Source organism: Trachemys scripta, chromosome 7 (assembly GCF_013100865.1).
Source record: "Trachemys scripta elegans isolate TJP31775 chromosome 7, CAS_Tse_1.0, whole genome shotgun sequence".
Lineage (NCBI taxonomy): Eukaryota > Metazoa > Chordata > Testudines > Emydidae > Trachemys > Trachemys scripta.
Genome location: NC_048304.1, coordinates 27,082,742 through 27,100,582, shown reverse-complemented (window position 1 = coordinate 27,100,582; position 17,841 = coordinate 27,082,742). Strand labels below are relative to the sequence as shown.

The following is a 17,841-nucleotide window of genomic DNA, read 5'->3' as shown; positions in this document are numbered from 1 at the left end:
CTCCTTGTTGTTCAGTATATAATGACTTGTTTGGAAAGAAGAACTAGTACAATGTTTAATTGTTTGTTCAGAGTTGCAGTTTGTATCTAGAGTGTTGCATATGGCTCACCTGTTGTTTTTTGGAGATTAGTAATTAGAGCCCCGATTCTTCAATACATAACGCATTGGTGGTCTGTTGTGCCAATGCCTAGCCATTTGAAGTCATTGGGTATGTCTACACTGCAGTGTAAGCCAGGATTTGAATTTAGGCTCAAGCCTGACCCACCTTTTGTCTACATACATATCACGCTAACCAAGGACTTGGACCCAGGGTGCCACGGGGATGGAGGGTCCAAGCCTGAGTCAAGCAGGGACCCAGGGTTCAAGTGCTATTGCTTTTCAGTGTAGATACATGCAGCCCCTCATGCTCTGGGAATCTGCCGAAAGTATACCATAATCCCTCGAGCTGACTTTCTTTGTCCTCTGGACAGTCAAGTTTGGTGGACAGTCTTGTTTTCCCACACTGCACCACGAACAAAGGACTAGAGTGGCCATGTTTTGGGAGGGCAGTAGGAAGTCTGGGATATGAGTGAGTGGACTCAGGCCTGTATAATGCAATGTAGATGCTGGAGTTCAGGGTGGGACCCAGGGTTCAACAATTCCTAATCTGGGATTACAAATGAGTATAGATGCTCAAACCCTAGATTAACAAACCCAGGGTCCGTTAACTTGAGTTCTACTGATCCTGGGCTTACATTGCAGTGTAGACACACCCATTGTGGCTCTGCATGGGTGCATCAGTACATCTTTGCCTTGTAGTTTGAACAATCGGGGTCCAAGTTGCTTTCCACCAGAGAGAGAGAGGAAAGTCAAATGGTAGAGATGGTTGGAAAATATTGCCATTCCGAACCCATTTCAGCCTGCATGGAAGCTGCAGGGAAGAGCACGAGTTGCAGAAGGGAAGAGTTTGGAGGATGCACTAGGAAGTTAGTCTAATATTGCTGCTTATAAGTTTTCCTGGGATTGCATTAGGGCTGCCTGTGTGAGCCAGCTGGAATCGAACTGGCCATTGCTCTGATAGCATAGATGCAAATATGGCAGTTGAATGGCTGGCAGTCAAGCGCGGTGGGTAGCATAGGCTGTGGGGAGCAGGAGCAGTGCCAGGGTTTTTGGCGCCCTAGGCGGGGGTCCTTCCGCGCTCCCGGTCGTCGTCAGCAATTCGGCGGTGGGCGGGGGTCCTTCCGTGCTCCCGGTCTTCGGGGCACTTCGGCGGCGGGTCCCGGAGCAGTGAAGGACCCACTGCAGAATTGCCGCCGAAGACCCGGAGCGCGGAAGGACCCCCCCGCCGCCAAATTGCCACTGAGGGCGGCAAAATGCCGCCCCCCCAAATCCTGGTGCCCTAGGCAACCGCCTAGGTCGCCTAAATGGAAGCTCCGGCCCTACTGGGGAGGCTGTGCCTCCACAAACAGCCAGGTGTGGCCCAGCCCGTGCTCCACCCCCAGACCCTCTGCTTCCGCTCTATGGCTATAGCCCGGCTCCAGGGGCTGGGGCCACGCCGCCCGCCCTCCTGGCGTTCCAGGTCTTGGAGGGCTGTGGTTGCCCGCCTTCCCTCCCGGTGCTTCGGTGCTAGCCTGGGGCCGGGGGCCAGCAGCCGCAGTGGGGAAGCTCTGAATTCCGACGGGGGGTGGGGAAAGAGGTGGGGCCTTGGGTGGAAGGGGCGGGGCAGGAGGCTAACTCCCCCATGCAGTGGTTCATGCGCTGTCCATACTGGCAGTCATCTTCTGTAGTGCATATTCCATGCTGTGAGTCTTACTAGACCGACCACTATCATTGCATTTCAGGTATCAAGTCCTGGGCGATAACATTGAGGAGTCTATTCTTGTTAAATCTATCTCTGTTAGAGTAGCTTATTTACAGAGTTGCTCCAATTGCAGCTTAGCAGTTGTAGCCATCTAAACACAAACTGACTTTCTGGTGCCTCTTTAAAATAAAATAAAATAAAAAAACTGACAGGGACAGTACTTGGTCTTGCTAGTGAAGGCAGGGAACTGGACTCGATGACCTTTCAAGGTCCCTTCCAGTTCTATGAGATAGGTATATTTCCTTTCTGTAGAACCATGTTCCTTCCTCCAGCTTCCATGCAAGTTGCTACTTTCCCGAGGAAACATTTCACATTCCTGTGGAAAATGTTTATGTTTTTGTAAAACTGAAAACTCATTTTTTTTTGTTTTCATGAAAGTTTCATTAAATGAAATAGAGACTCTTGAACCTCTTCCTATTCATGAATAGAGCTGGTTGGGAATTTTTTTTTACTTTTTTTTTTTTTTTATAGGAAATGCCGTTTTTGTTGAAATTGAAACATTTTGAAAAAGCCTGTTTCAATGAAAATTCCCACAAAAAGGCTTTTGAAACAAAAAAAAAGTTTTGAAAAAAATAATCTCAGAATATTTTGAAAATTTGTTTCAGATTTTAATTTTTGTGATGTTTGTATTTTTACACTGTTTCATGACGCTTGAGTAGTGTCAGTGCAATATATGCACTAATAGTACTGACATCATTATATCACACATAATAGTTAAAATATTCTATTAATTGTATTTTATGTTTAAAACCACTAAGGGCAACTGCTAATTAGTACTGTTTGAACCATTTTACCTTCTTTTCTAAATTAATATCACCTGTTTGTGGTGGTGGTTCAATACAACATGTTTCAGCTATTATGTCATAATATGACACATATATTATGCACGATTACAACCGACATGTCATGAAATAGTGTAAAAATAATATAAAAATGTAATTCTAAATGAACTTCAAAATTCTGAAAGAAAATTATCTGTAACTGAATTGTTTTGGAAATTCCGCTTCATGGGAGATTTCAGAAATATCTGTTCTATGTCTGAATGAAATGAAATTTCAAAATGTCAACATTTTCCACAAACCAGAAACTCAGGTTTTGACCAGCTCTATTCATGAATCACTGATCACAGCAAGGCTGTCCCACTAGGCAGCATTCAGTTCAGCTGTGCTTTGTACTGCCACCTACTGTCTTGGTGCCTCATCCTAAAGTTCTTGCCTTAATCTACTTTGTGTTTATTCACATGAACTTCAATAGCTGCTTCAGTTTTGTATGACTAAATTTTGGATATAATGTGAGCATACAGATTTTTAGCTTTAGCTAGATATGAGTTACACTGTGACAAACTAATATTATCTTATAGTCTCTGCTAACTTTATATGTATGGCTTTTATTCAAAAAGTCTTGTCTCATTCAAATGTTGAGATGGATGAAGCAGGGACAAGTAGTGACAATATGCCACAGGGCACCTTGACATTAAATCCTGCATTATCTGCCTTTTATAACCTTAAGCCCCTGTACTGCTATTTGCTATGTACAGGCGAATACCTGTGCAGTGCCACAGTGATTTAATTTTAAAAAAATTCAACTTACCCACTTCAAAATCTTCTTTTATTGTTGTAAAACAGATTTCTAAACCATAGCGTCTTTGTAACCTATCTTGCAGGTTAGTATCTGTTATCCAAGGAAAAGATGAAGAGACGTTTAAGAAATAATATTACATTGATTTTTCTGCAGCTCTGCTTTTTTCCCACCTCTGTAGAAGCTGCTGACACTGACTGCTTCCTCGGTTTCTAAGATGAAACTAGAAGAACAGGAGTACTTGTGGCACCTTAGAGACTAACAAATTTATTAGAGCATAAGCTTTCGTGGACTTCTATATGCATCCGAAGAAGTGGGCTGTAGTCCACGAAAGCTTATGCTCTAATAAATTTGTTAGTCTCTAAGGTGCCACAAGTACTCCTGTTCTTCTTTTTGCGGATACAGACTAACACGGCTGTTACTCTGAAACCTGTAAGATGAAACTGGCAGCAGATTCAAGGGAGGAGAAGCAGGCTTATAATTCTGGCTGGTAGTGTAAATTCAGATGGAGTAGTGTTAAATAGTGAGTTTTGTGCATCTTCAAAGAGGGTTACCGAAAATGTAAAAGGTCATTCCCGGCGCAGGTCCCATTGATTTTGGATTTGTGCAAGGTGGTGTCCCAAATCCTGTGATTCACAACCCATCCAACCCAGTAGTCAGTGAAAGTCAAGAGATCCCACGGGTCTCCTTTTGTGGAAGGTTAGGCTAAATGAATACAATTTTCAAAAACATCTAAGTGTCTTAGGGCCCTAAGTCCCATTCATTTTTCAAGGCTTGTCTACACCACAGAACCTTTGCCAGCAGAGCCCCCTAGTTGGAGGCTCATTGTAAGTTGACAGGCATTCTTCCACCAACATAGTTACACCACTTCCCTTAATGATATTAGCTAAGCTGATGAAGCCCTCTTCTGTCACCATAGTTGTGTCTGTGCCAGGGGTTTTGCCAGCATAGCTATGTCTGCTAGGGGGTGTGATTATTTTTGCTATTGTAGACTAAGACTTAGGGTCCGAAGTCACTTAGATGCTTTTTGAAAAGTTTACCCATAATTAATATTAAAACAGGAACATGAAACTAAAGCTGGAAATGCTGAGACTTCTCAGAGTATGAGAGTAAGAGTGTATTAATGAGTATGCTTTAAATGGTACTTGATGCAGCTTTTACACATGAAAAGCAGAGATTTGGGCCGCAGTCCTGCAAAGCCTTACGTATATACATAACCTTATGAGCTGGGAGTAGCCCTATTGACTTCAGTGGGAGTACTCACAGTGCATAGAGTTAAGCACATATAAAATCTTTGCAGGATTCAGGCCCTAGAGGTTGACATTGTTGCTCCTTTTTCGTGCAGTTTATTGTGAATGAACATCCCTGCAAAGTCTTTTTTTTTTAATTAAATCAGCTACAAACATTCAGATTTTTAAAAATGAAGAGTAACTGTTCAGTGCATATGTGTGGAACTCATGTCTGTCTGGACATTTCATATTCTATGCATGTAGTTTAAAAAAAAAGAAGAGATGTTGGGATTAGTCTCAGGAGAATCTTTTTGGTGATGTGGGTGCAGAATAAAGCTGCGTGGAATGTGGTATTTTTTCAGGGGGTTATGAATTCCCTTTTCTTTGGTTCACTTTGAGTGTTTGCATCTCTTTGTACAAGACATTTGGGTTAGACATTTGGGTTCAAATGAAAACTCATTGAATTTCACTTGATTTTTAAGCCAAATCCATGAAAACTCTGCATTTCACATGGTTTCCATCAAGTAATAATTGGCCTAAGTTTGCTCCCAACTGCATCTAGATATTCTTGAAACTTGGCACAAGTTCTCAGACCCTGTGAATTTTGTGTAATAAACATTGTGCACATGTTTTCTGATCTACTCCATGCTAATAGGATATTCATTTTAATGTGACAGTGAAATATGGTACAGTGGTTCTTTTCTTACGCTGTGAAAGTAATATCCATAGTCTCTTGAGGAAAAATGTGGTTCAGTATAGAGTCAGAGGATCTGGGTTCTACCTTAGCCTTGCTTTACAACATTGTGCCTTTGTTTCTCTTATCTGTAAAATGAAGAACACGGTTTCCTATTTCACGGGGGTAATATGAAGCTTATATCAATAGCGTTTGCAGAATGCTTTGAGATCCTCAAATGGAAGGTGCTATAGAAGCACTAAGTGTAAATATTTGTTTTCTTGCTTTTGCAGAAGGGTTCTTTTTAAGTGAAAAGTTATAGGCTTGTGGCAGATTCTCCAAAACATTTGGTTTAAATAAAGGCCGATAAAGTTCTCATGTTTATTATAAAAAAAACCCCTCTTCTGTTAATGTTTCTGTACTGCATTTAGTGTAGGCTGTAAGAATGACATTTTCTAGACCACCTAAGTCCCATTTTCAAAAGGGGCGTAGGCATTTAGGAGCTTACAACTGATACCCTAACGTATCCAAGCTGACTTACCCCGCTGTGAGGACGGCGGCAAATCGACCTCCGCGGCTCCCCCATCGACGGCGCTTACTCCTACCTGCGCTGGTGGAGTACAAGTGTCGATTCGGGGATCGATTGTTGCGTCCTCACGAGACGCAATAATTCGATCCCTGAGAGATCGATTTCTACCCGCAGATTCAGGCGGGTAGTGAAGACGTAGCCTAAGTCCAATTGACTGTCTATGTCTACTCTGCAATTAAACACCCGCAGCTGGCCCGGGTCAGCTGACTTGAGCTTGCAGGTCTTGGGCTAAGGGGCTGTTTAATTGCAATGTAGACGTTCGGGTTCAGGCTGGAGCCCACGCTTTAGGACATGAATCAGTTAATCCTTACAACACCTCCGAGAGCTAGGCAGGTATTATCAATTCCCTTGCTATAACTGATGTACTAGAATAAATGATTATTTATTTATCCTATTGAAATAGATTTGTAATGAGGTAATTACACCAGCAAGCAATGGATAATCTAGAAAAGAGAAATGTAATTTCATGTCTGACTGTAAGGCAGACCATATCCAATATGGTTACAAGGATCCTGGTAACATGGTTATGCTGGCTTAGAGTTGAGAGAAAATCAGATTGAGAGTGACATTTCAGTCCTCAGTAGCATCAAGTTGTAGGGATGGTTCCTTGAGATGAAGCCTATATCTCAAAAAACTAATGAAACTTGCAGTGGGCAGCACTACACTAGAGCTTCTAAAAACTCTCAGAGAACAAACAGAAGGGGTAAAGGCTGTATATTCCAGTAAAAGAGATCTAATCTCAATTTTAAAAGCTCTTAAAATTCTAAATAGTTTTGTTGAATTAGGCGATCAACTTCTGTGATTTCCCAAACTTGTTTTCTAACTGTGGGGCTAAGTACTTGAGTTTAAGGCCTCTAATAATGTGGTTAAGGACCTGACAGTAATAACTGCTCAATACTGAACAACTGTCAGAAGTCTCCTTAGAGCCTTTGAGGCTTGTATTCTCTCAGACATCTGTCCCTTTGCCATCACAGGAATACAAGAGAGGATAACGTTAATAGTGTAGTCTGTAAAGGGGCAGTTTCCAGCAGACTATAAGAGAGTGTTCCAAGCAATTCATTCACTCGTAAGGGGCGGGAAAACATCTCTGAGCTCTGCTGGTCAATAACTTTGGTGCCTCAGGTTCTGGAGAAGTTCACCCAGATTTTCTTTTTTTCCCTAAACTCAGCCATGGCAACAGATTTTTGTGGAGTTCCTTTGCTTGTTTTTTTTTTTTAATTGCTCTTTATGCCTTTTCTGTCTCCTGTCACCTGCTAGTGGGGGGCGGCGACCGGATCTTCGGCTGCCCCGGTCGTCGGCAGTATGTCAGGGGCGGGACCTTCCACCGCCTCTGTCGGGGGCGGCATTTCGGGTGCGGGTCCTTCTGCCGCCTAGGGCAGCAAAAAAGCTGGTGGCGCTCCTGACAGGAGAGAGAATAGGCATAAAGAGCAATAAAAAAAATTCTGCTTTTCTTTCACTGCTTCTTAATTCTCTCCCTGATGGTCTGGTTGAGGCTCAACATGAATAACATTAGCTTTCACTTCTTTAGCATCTCTTAGAGGCCTCCAGCGAGGGTTATTGTGACCTTGGAAGAAATGTTTTATATTTTTTAGTGTAATTGTTGTTGTATATTATGTTAAGAATGCTAACACCTCCTTAGATGATGACATGGATTCTTTTTTGGATTCATCTTATCTATATTGACCATTTTGTGATTCTCATAAGGCGTTAACAGTATAGGTTTATGTGGCTATCCACTGTAACTTTATATATATATATATAATAAACACACACAATCAATTTACACTAAGTATTCCTAATAAATTGTCTTTGAGATTAGGTTAATAATTACCCAACTTTTTAGCATTTGGATTTTTGGAGATATCTTGAATACATCAATTCTTTTGACGAGCTTCCTGCAAATGTGTGTGTGTGGGAGGAAGTGCAGGCAATTTATTTTCAACGATCAGAGTCTAAATGTATTGTAAAGCTATGAAAATGTTGTATTTTTCTATGTATCCCTTACTTCTCTGCTGGAGCCACAAATGCAACCTCAAAAATAGTCTGTCACTAGCAGTACACTGGGGAAAAATGCAAATGGCCATAAAATTTTCCACCACTTCATGATGATGATGTACAGTGGTAAGAAATAAACATAGTGCTGAGTGTATCATTATGTAACCTGGAGATAGTTGGCTGATCATCTGTGACATTTATGTCATGTTTTGGAAAATCTTTGGCAACACAGAAAGGACACTGGGTACAAAGTGTAAGGTGGGAATGGAAAGACTTTGCCTTGGCCAGCTACCAATGAGTGCAATAAAGATGTCAGATGGCTGTCCTAATCATATGGATTAAGAGCACATTGTATCTTCTATCATTCTTACTTAGTGCTAGACACTTTCCGTTGCAACTGTACTCTTCCTTCTCAAGAGAAGGCAAAGCAATATGTATAATCACCTTATCAAATATTATTCTGTAGGCAGCATAACAATATTAATTGATTTGTTGCAGTCACTCTGTGTATGTATGTAAGAATGCCACTAACCAAAGAACAGATATTTTTGAATGGATCTGAAATAGTGTGTTGCTTTGGAAGCATGTGTAAATGTATATTTACACTATGTGTGTTCAGATATGTGTAAGTACTTGTTGGATATATACCTCTCAGCATTTTGCTGTGTTTTCTCCTTGCAGTCTACCTCTTGCCAGATATCCTCTCTTGCACGCTGTTTATTAACTGACCTAACAATATGTTCATGGTGACTTCATTCCTTCAATTACTCCCTTATTAGAGAAGCCAAATATATTTTTAGGCTGATCAGTCATTTAGGCTCATTCTGCTTACAGGAAAAACAACAAGGAGTCCTTGTGGCACTTTAGAGACCAACAAATTTATTTGGGCATAAGCTTTTGGCTAAAACCCACTTCATCGGATGCATGGTGTGATAAATACAGTACAGGTCTGTCTCATCTTACGCTGGGGTTACGTTCTGCGGTCAGTGCGTAAAGCGAAAACCGCGTATAGTCAAAATGACCCTTGAAAATCTTTTAAATCACCTATAAAGTACAATTTTGTGTATTCAACCCTGTACAGTGCTATGTATTGTATACAGCAATGTACAGTACAGTATATAATAAAAATGACATATGCAAAATATAATTTTAAAGTATTTTTAATAACATAACAGAGAGACAGAAGAATGAAAGAATAAAAAATGAAAACAGTACAGTGCAGTACAGTGACCCTGAAGAGTCACCAGTCATCCTGGATATTCTTGCTAGTCTTGTACTGTACACACTCCAACGATTAGTCTTCCTCTTCCCCTGACAACACTATCATTGAGTCATCAGGGCTTGATGTCGATCCAGGAGATGATGGCCTAGGCTTGGGTGATGGAGAGTGAGTTGTAGAACAAGTGGTTGGCTCTGGTTTAGCGTGCGAAGTTGATTGTGTGGGCTCTGCCGCTGCTGGTTGTTTTTACTTTAAAAACATGGTGATTGGCAACTGTCGCTGTTGTCTCTTGAGCTCCTCAAACATTTCTTGGTACGGTCTCAAATAATCCGTAATACTACGTGTGATTTTGAGGCTTCGTTCCATAGAAGGATCATATTCAGAAATTAAATCATTCAAATGTTTCGCTGCTTGGAACACTTCAGAAAATTTATGAAGATTCCAACTTGCTGGCTCTTCCTGTTCGTCATCATCTTCGTCTTCTGTAGACAATTTTATCAGTTCCTCTAACTCTTCGTTAGTCAATGTTTCTCTATGGCCCTCAATTAATTCCTCAATTTCTTCCTCGAGGATGTCGACCAAGCCATCACCATCCACTTGCCTGGCCACCTGAACAATGAGTTGCACCTCTTCGTCAATGGTCAGGAAACCCTTAAAATCATTCACACGGTCTTCCCGTAGGTTTTGCCAACATGCATTGACAGTTTCAGGCTTGATTGCATCCATTGCCTATTTAATATAAGTGATGCAATCAGCAATGTTGAAAGACTTCCAACGCTCCATCACATTAACACTGGGATCAGCATCCATAGCAGTAAGGATCCGTGAGAATGTAAGCCTTGTGTACATGGCCTTGAAACAGCTAATGACGCCTTGGTCGAGAGGTTGGAGGATGGAGGTGGTATTGGTGGGGGGAGAAAGATGACTTCAACGTCGTTATGCACAAACCGGAGTGCCGCAGGGTGGCCAGGAGCATTGTCTACGATCAGCAACAGAGTCCTTTCTCTTCAAGGTACTGCTTGACCTCCAGAATGAAACACTTGTGGAACCAATCCAGAAATAATGCCGCCGTCACCCAAGCCTTTTTATTTGATTGCCAGAACACAGGCAGGAGATTTTTGTTCTTGCCTTTTAGGGCACGGGGATTTGCAGTCCTGTAGAGCAAACCTGGCTTTATTAAATGCCCAGCCACATTGCCACAAAGCAACACAGTCACACGGTCTTTAGCTGCTTTGAAGCCAGGGGCTTGTCTTTCTGATTTCGAAATGTAAGTGCGGGTGGGCATTTTTTTCCAGAAGAGACCAGTCTCATCAGCATTAAAAACTTGCTCTGGAAGATAGCCCCTTTTGTCTATGATTTTCTTTAATTGTTTGGGGTAGTCTTTTGCTGCCTCCTCATTGGCAGATGCAGCTTCACCAGTAGTCTGCACATTTTTGAGGTTGAAGCAGTTCCTAAAACTGTTAAGCCAACCTTGGCTGGCTTTGAATTCCTTCTTATCAGAAGGCTGTCCCTCTTCAGCAGGAGGTTTGAACAGCGCATAGATGCTAAGAACCTTTTCTCGCAACATGTTGCCATTGATAGGCACAAGTTTACGGTTCATGTCTTCCAGCCATAAGTTTAATGCCTTTTCAGTCTTCACTAAAGTCTTATCACGCACTTGCCTCGTCACCTTAGCAGTTACTGGAGCACTTGATGCCATGGCTTGACGAATTGCTCTCTCTCTCTTGAATCTTGATGGCCCGGGTGCTAGATTCGTTGCGGCTGTATTTACGCGCCACGTTCGTGATGGATATACCATCTCTCAATAAGTCCAACACAGCCAGTTTTTCCTCCAGTGTTGGAACAGATCGCTGTTTCTTCGGTTGAGCACCAGATGAAGTAGGCACCTTGCGTTTAGGGGCCATGTTATACAGTAGGAAAAATACGTACTGTATCTTTAAACAGTACAGGCACAGTAGAATCTCACTCAGCGCGGCGAGATGTGTGCAGTAGGAGAGGCACAGGGGGACTGAGTACTGTAGTGGGAACAGCAGTACTGTAGTGGGAACAGCAGATTCGCTTCTCCCATCTCACGCTCACACTATATAAACTGGGCAGACACACTATATAAACTGTTTTTGTTTGTTTGTTTGTTTTTTGCCAACCCTCCAGGGCTATTATAGGGGAGAACCTTATCACAGGCCTAAAGACATGCTGTTGCTGTCAAGTCCACTCCAAAAAATATTTTAGTGGAAACAGCAGATTCGCATCTCACGCTGGTGGAATCGCCCGCACTTCCCCCCCCCCCAACTGCGTAAAGCTGAAATCGCGCATGTTACGTGCGCGGAAGATGTGACAGACCCGTAAGCAGTATATATATGAAAAGTTGGGAGTTGCCTTACCAAGTGGGGGGTCAGTGCTAACGAGGCCAATTCAATTAAGTGCCTATTCCACTGTTCTACAGCCAAAATGCTTCTGAAATAAATGTAGTCAAACTTTACTAATTCTGAATCACTGAGAACGAAAATGATGCTTAAAATTGTTGATTGGCTCTAGTTTTCAAGATATGCTATTGGGTCAGTATATACGACCCTTGACTTGGGAACGGCGGAAGATAAGTGAGTTATAAAGGGAAGGGATCTCAATTTAAACCAGAAATGACTAAAATACATCTTTGACTGGATCTATGAATAAATCTATGACTGGGTATGGACAGTACTTGCTTTTTAGGCAAAACAATGAATGATGCAAACTGAAGCTGGTATTGCGTCATACATGATATGAATTGCATCATGTTATTCCTAGAAGTCATGGATGATGCAATCATAACGAAGCTTACATCACTCTGCTGAACAAATTGCCCTATATCAGCTCTAGAAATCATACAGTGTCATGCTCTCTTATTTGTCAGTGTTTGATTTTGCAAAGGGACACATTTCTGTTTAGCCAAAGTGAGCAGAGATGCCTCGTACTTGTGTGAACAGTGCAGATAACTTCTGCTATGTTTGTGGTGAAGTGACTTTTGCATCACAAAAGCGCAGTATAACCACTCTGGTTAAGAAAGCCTATCACCTTTATTTTGGCTGCAAAATTGGAGATCAGGACAAGAGGTAAGCCCCACACATATGCTGCAACACTTGTGGAACAAATCTTCGCCAGTGGTTGAACAGGAAAAGGAAATCTATGCCTTTTGCAGTGCCAATGATTTGGAGAGAGCCAACGGATCATAGGACTAAACTATGTACATAATAGTTTTTTGCCTTCTGTTTCATAATATATTTTATTTATATAACCCTTTTGCTGATTTTTAAAGTGTAACATAAACAGGACAAGTGAAATATTATCATGTCAAGCAACCATAAACACATGAAAAGACCTAGGTTTACAATTTATGATTAAAACTCTACTATCTACACAATATACATAGACATAAAATGTAAAAACTTAAATATCTTAGAAACAGTAGCCAATCAGTTGTTTTAATTGTCATATTTGAATTCAGCACATCAAAATACATAATAACTAGCACATTTTATCTCTGAAGCAGACGACTTCTCAAAAATTGTAGACCAGTGTTTTCAACAGTATATATACTGCTACTGTATTTTTCACACCATGCATCTGATGAAGTGGGTTTTAGCCCACAAAAGCTTATGCCCAAATAAATTTGTTAGTCTCTAAAGTGCCACAAGAACTCCTCATTGTTTTTGCTGATACAGACTAACACGGCTACCACTCTGAAATCTGCTTACAGGGTATCCTTCAGAAATAATGCATACTCCATTTCAAGTATATTGGTAAAACAATTTTATATGCCCAATATTATAGTGTCTCTGCAGTCATGCAACAACTACATGGTAATGAAAATGATGGTAATAATTACATACTTGCAATACTAATACATCTCTGTCTCCTGTAACTAACTGGAATCACTACTGTAATTTTTCCCCCTACATGTTATATTTAGGTTTTCACAGTCCTGATAACCCGCATGTGTATTTTTCCTGTACTTACTCGGAAAACCACTTGATGTACCTTCAGAAGACCTGTCACTTTAATTTAACAAGAAACAAAGTTTTTCTTTCATTCATATTGTTCTGCAATAATGTGATTTCACAATTTTATTTTAAAGCAGCCAACCGAATTGTGTTTATTATTACAACTTAAAGGGGAGTACTTGGAATGTACGTGAAAACTGGGTCAAAATTTTATACAGTATTTTTCCTTTTTAAATAAAAAGGAAATATTTATATTTCAAAAAGTAAATATTGTTTTCAAAAATATTTATCTAATACTTTTATGCTAAACCACTTAAAGCATCACAAGCTTTCTGTTTAGTTTGAAAAAAAGTAAGCAGTCAAAAGAATAGCCTTCATGTCAAAATAATTGCATTCATTTGCAGTAGTTCTTGTAGAGAGCTAATAGTACTGCAAACCACTTAGAGCACTTTTTTATAGTCTAACTCATTCACTATTGTCTGGATTCAGCAAGGTTCCTACTGAAGTCGATGGAACTACTCATATGCTTAAATAGGGCACATGTCTAATTACCTTGCTAAATTGAGGCTTGTAGACCAAAAGTTTCCCCATGGTCTTGGGTCAGTCCTTCTCTCTGGTGGGGAAAAAAAATCCTTTTCTGGTGGCTTTAACATCCCCCAAGCCTTGCATTTTTCCCAGGATGTTTTTCTACTATACCCTTTGCAAGAATCCAGTCTCCTGGCAGTTTATGGTTGGTCACGGCAGCTGTCCAGAGAGATCATTCAACACACATCAGCTACTGTGGTAGAAATTTGTCACAAACATTTGTCTTTAAACAGGCTTTAAAACAAAGCAAATTACAGTTGAAACTTTCCTGTCAGAATCAGTGTCTGCATATTGAATTAACCTGCTATCAGTTTTTAGTGGCTTGCCACCCCACCCACCCAAACATAACAGGTTCCTTTTTACCACTGTTGCACCCACTGTGTACAGACCCAACCTAAAGATTTTGGGACTGTTAGTGACACAATTCTTTGAAATGCACTCCAAACTCAGTGGACTCATTTTATAATAAATGTGCATGGCTCATGAAGGATCTTTTGGCCCTTCTCTACTCTTGCTGAAGTAAAGTAGTTCAGCTGCTTGTTCCTCTGATTGTTCTACTAATCAGTTTGCATTGGCTCATGGCTTGGAAGGTTTTCTTAACAAGGAAAATATTAAAAAAAAAATGAAAGCAGAGATTTCTCTTTAAATTTCTAGTTCTCCCAAGTTGCTGTGGATTTTCCGGTGCTAAGTGTTTGCTCATTATAGAGTGAGTGGGCATAAAAAATGATTGTTAGAGTTTTCAGAAACCTGCCTATTGCAAAGGTGGTGGCGATGTATAATAGTGAATGTGTAAAATATAATTTGTTTACACAAGAGCAGACACAAATGCACAAGAATATTAATATTCTTGTACAGGTCTTAAGTAATATCTCTGTAATAAATGATGTGAATGGATTTCCTTGTAATGATTTTGCTTTGGTCTGTCACTCACTGTGCATGTCTCTTTACGCACAAGGTTAGAATAATCTCACTGTTTGGTCATATCACAATCAGTCTCACAGTACTCCTAACCCAAACAATCATTTTGCTGTTTACCAGGCTAATATGTTTTTGGCGTGTCATATTGTGCACTGCGGGAGCTCACCATGTTAAGGTTACATCAGAGGTTGACAAGATTAAACTGAAGTCATTTTCTCTTAGAGCTTAGCAGCTAGAGTATCTGTGTTGTCAGCAAATAAGAGTTTATTCCCTTTCCCTAGGGCATTATCTCAAATGTAGTGTCAGAGTGCCAGATGGATTTACCTTACTATTTTTAATCCAATTTTTATTTTTAATTTTCCTCCTACACCTTTCAGCTGTCACATGCAATATTTTCCTGGGAAGCAGTAGCAAATGTGCACAGAAGAAACCACTATACATTACTGCCTAGATGCCAATCTCTTCCTAACCTCAATGCTAACCATTTCAGGTTACCTGATATTTGTTCTCTGTGGCGTGATTTTAAGAAACAAACAAATTATTTTTGTTCATTCAACATGACACAAAAAAGTTTAGGGGAGACTTTAATAAAATCTAATGTTTTTTGTTATTAGTTACGGACTTTAATGCCTTTAGAATAATTGATGGATGAACATATGTTTCAATTTGGTTTTACTTGTATAGTTTACATAATCAGATTATTCCAAAAAACATCTCCACAATTGTAAAACATGAACCATAGACTCAGGCCTAAAAAGTCAATTAATCAAACAAACAAAAAACATTTAATTGCAAAAGTAGTAGTGTATTATATTTCGAGACTAACAAATTTTATACCCAACTAGCCTGGCAATTTAACATTTACAATTGTAAATTACTTTTCCTTTCAACAGAACATAGTGAAGGAGGATGTCTGCTGATTAATGCATTTGGGAAAGGAATAACCAAATTGATGAAGGAAAGCAAAATATGCCAGCAGTGTGCTTTTGTTCGTGACTCGCATGCTTTTCTTGGCCAAATTGCAATCTGACCAATTTCTTCACATACTGTGTGTACTTGACCATTTTCATACCATTTATATGTTTCTGTTTTAAGAACTTAGTATGTAAACAGGATAAACCAAATTCTGGTGTTAGTTTTATCAATGAAGTCAATGGAATTGCACCATAATTAGCAAGAGCAGAAATTCAGGGAAGGAAGGCATTGAACCTTTCTCTTAAAAGTTGTAATATTTAAATATATTGTGGTTGAATTTTGATTTATATGTTTAAGAAAATCTGTTTAAAAAAGCAGAAAAGTTCCATTGTCAATGACCGTGAAATCCAAGGCACGCACAACTTGCCATCATATGATTAGATGCGTTAATATTTAGTACTGTAATGTAAAAAGTACTAATGTAAAAAGTACTGGTCTCCTGCAGCCTCAGTGGTGGAAAGGTGCTGTGTGTGGGCCAGCAAAGGAAAGAGAACTTTCAGTGACTTTAAGGAGTGCTCCTCCCTTGTTTAATCCCTTCTCTGCCTCCTTGTGGTCCTGAGGTGCGGGCTCTTTGGCATATTGGCACAACATAAGCCTGTGGACTTCCACTCCCTAAGGAGGTTTTATAAGCCCTCCCCCTTGTCCAGGGTGGCGTTCTGCACCCTGCGGAATAGCTCCCCCCTCAAGATTAGAGTAAGGGACCAGGTTTTTGGCCTGGCTGTTTGGCATCATGCTAGTCACCTTTTCCAGGCTGGGAAGGAATTTTTCCTCACCACTGGATTGGCCTGTGCGGGGTGTGTGTTTCCGCTTTCCTCTCAGTAACCCACGTAGACAGTGGGTAAGATAGGTTGTAAAATTCATGATGTTGGAACTTGGCAGGTAATTGTTCAACAGGGGACTGGTTCCCTAATTAACTGGAGTCTGAGGTGGACTTTAGGCATCCCCTAAAGAAGCTGAGGAAAGATGGATTGAGGCTCCTAATGTCTGGTACAGTAGGGAGAAAAACCCCTTTCCTCAGCTCCCTTAATCCTCATACCAGGGGTGGGTGCTGGGGACCCAGCGATAGGTTGTGAGTGGGGAGAGCCAATGGCAGCCCTCTCAGATAGGTGGAAAGGATTAAGGAAAGACTGGTGACCTGCACTATATGATTTAGTGCTGGGTAGTTCCCAGATGAGATAAAGTTGTGGCCTAATTAAACCGCATTTCTTGCACTCTGTCTTTCTTCCTGCATAGCCAGGACAATAACAGCTGAGAGAGTGACTGTGCTGTATAGGATTCTGCCTCAGGCACGTTGATTGTAGGCTGATGAATGTTTCAGTGGAAATGCATGAACTACAAGGTATTAGTTGTTTGCATTAGCTCAATAAAACTAGTTGCACGTAAAATTGAAAAATGACATCTTTCAAAGCATTTAAAGCTTTCAGGTACCCATTGTGTATCATTTATCTATTTCTATGCTCAGTAGCTATATTTTACCCTAATAAATATAAAGAAGAAATCCTATAAAGTTAATTTCCACAGGATTATGTGTCTAGTCTCTACCTGTCCTATTATTATTTATGATCATGTACTTAGTTATAAGAATGACTGGGATTCAACTTCATGGGCTTCGTCATGGGCTTTGATCTTTTACAGTTAGTAAACATTTGAAAAAATTTTTTGTTTTCAAAGGTTGAAAGATTAAAAAGGGGTTATATACTGCTGCTTGTTGCCTCCAGAGTTTGCTAGAATCCCTGTTTTTGAGCTAAGTCTCTCTTTCTTTTTTTCTCTCTCATGTACACACCCACACTCTCATGCACCCCCCAATCAATACTTTTATCTAAATTGCTTTTGCTTATCTTGCTATACTCTTTCCAGAAGAAGCCAAATACCATTTAGGAGTCTTTACACATACAGATGATGATTTCTTTCTCCAGAAAAAAGTCAAATCTAGATTTAAATTACTGTCAAAGTTGAAGTTGGATTGTATGAAACCTTTTGTAATATGTATTTATGATGTTCAGCATGAAATAGATAACTCCTTTTCTTTAAGAGATGCCAGTGAATCCAAATTATGGTTGAAGTAATATAAAAACCTAGGAGAAAAATGCTATAAAATTCTGCTATCATCAGTTTTAGCAAATTCCTTTTAACATACTTTGTGAAGTCAGAATACTTTCAGCTCATCAAGCCATAAATTCATCACTAATAGCAGTTCTCGAATTAATGGAAAATATTAAGCTAAGAAGAGAGACTTTTGCCAGTACATAATTGTGCAACAAAT

The 17,841-nt window shown here is 40.2% G+C and overlaps 1 protein-coding gene across 8 annotated transcripts in view; it reads left to right on the top strand.

The window, feature by feature from the left end:
• The window catches only part of CACNA2D3 (calcium voltage-gated channel auxiliary subunit alpha2delta 3), a 713,664-nt gene that overhangs the window by 274,084 nt on the left and 421,739 nt on the right, over positions 1-17,841 (top strand). The gene's annotated exons all lie outside the window — the stretch shown is intronic.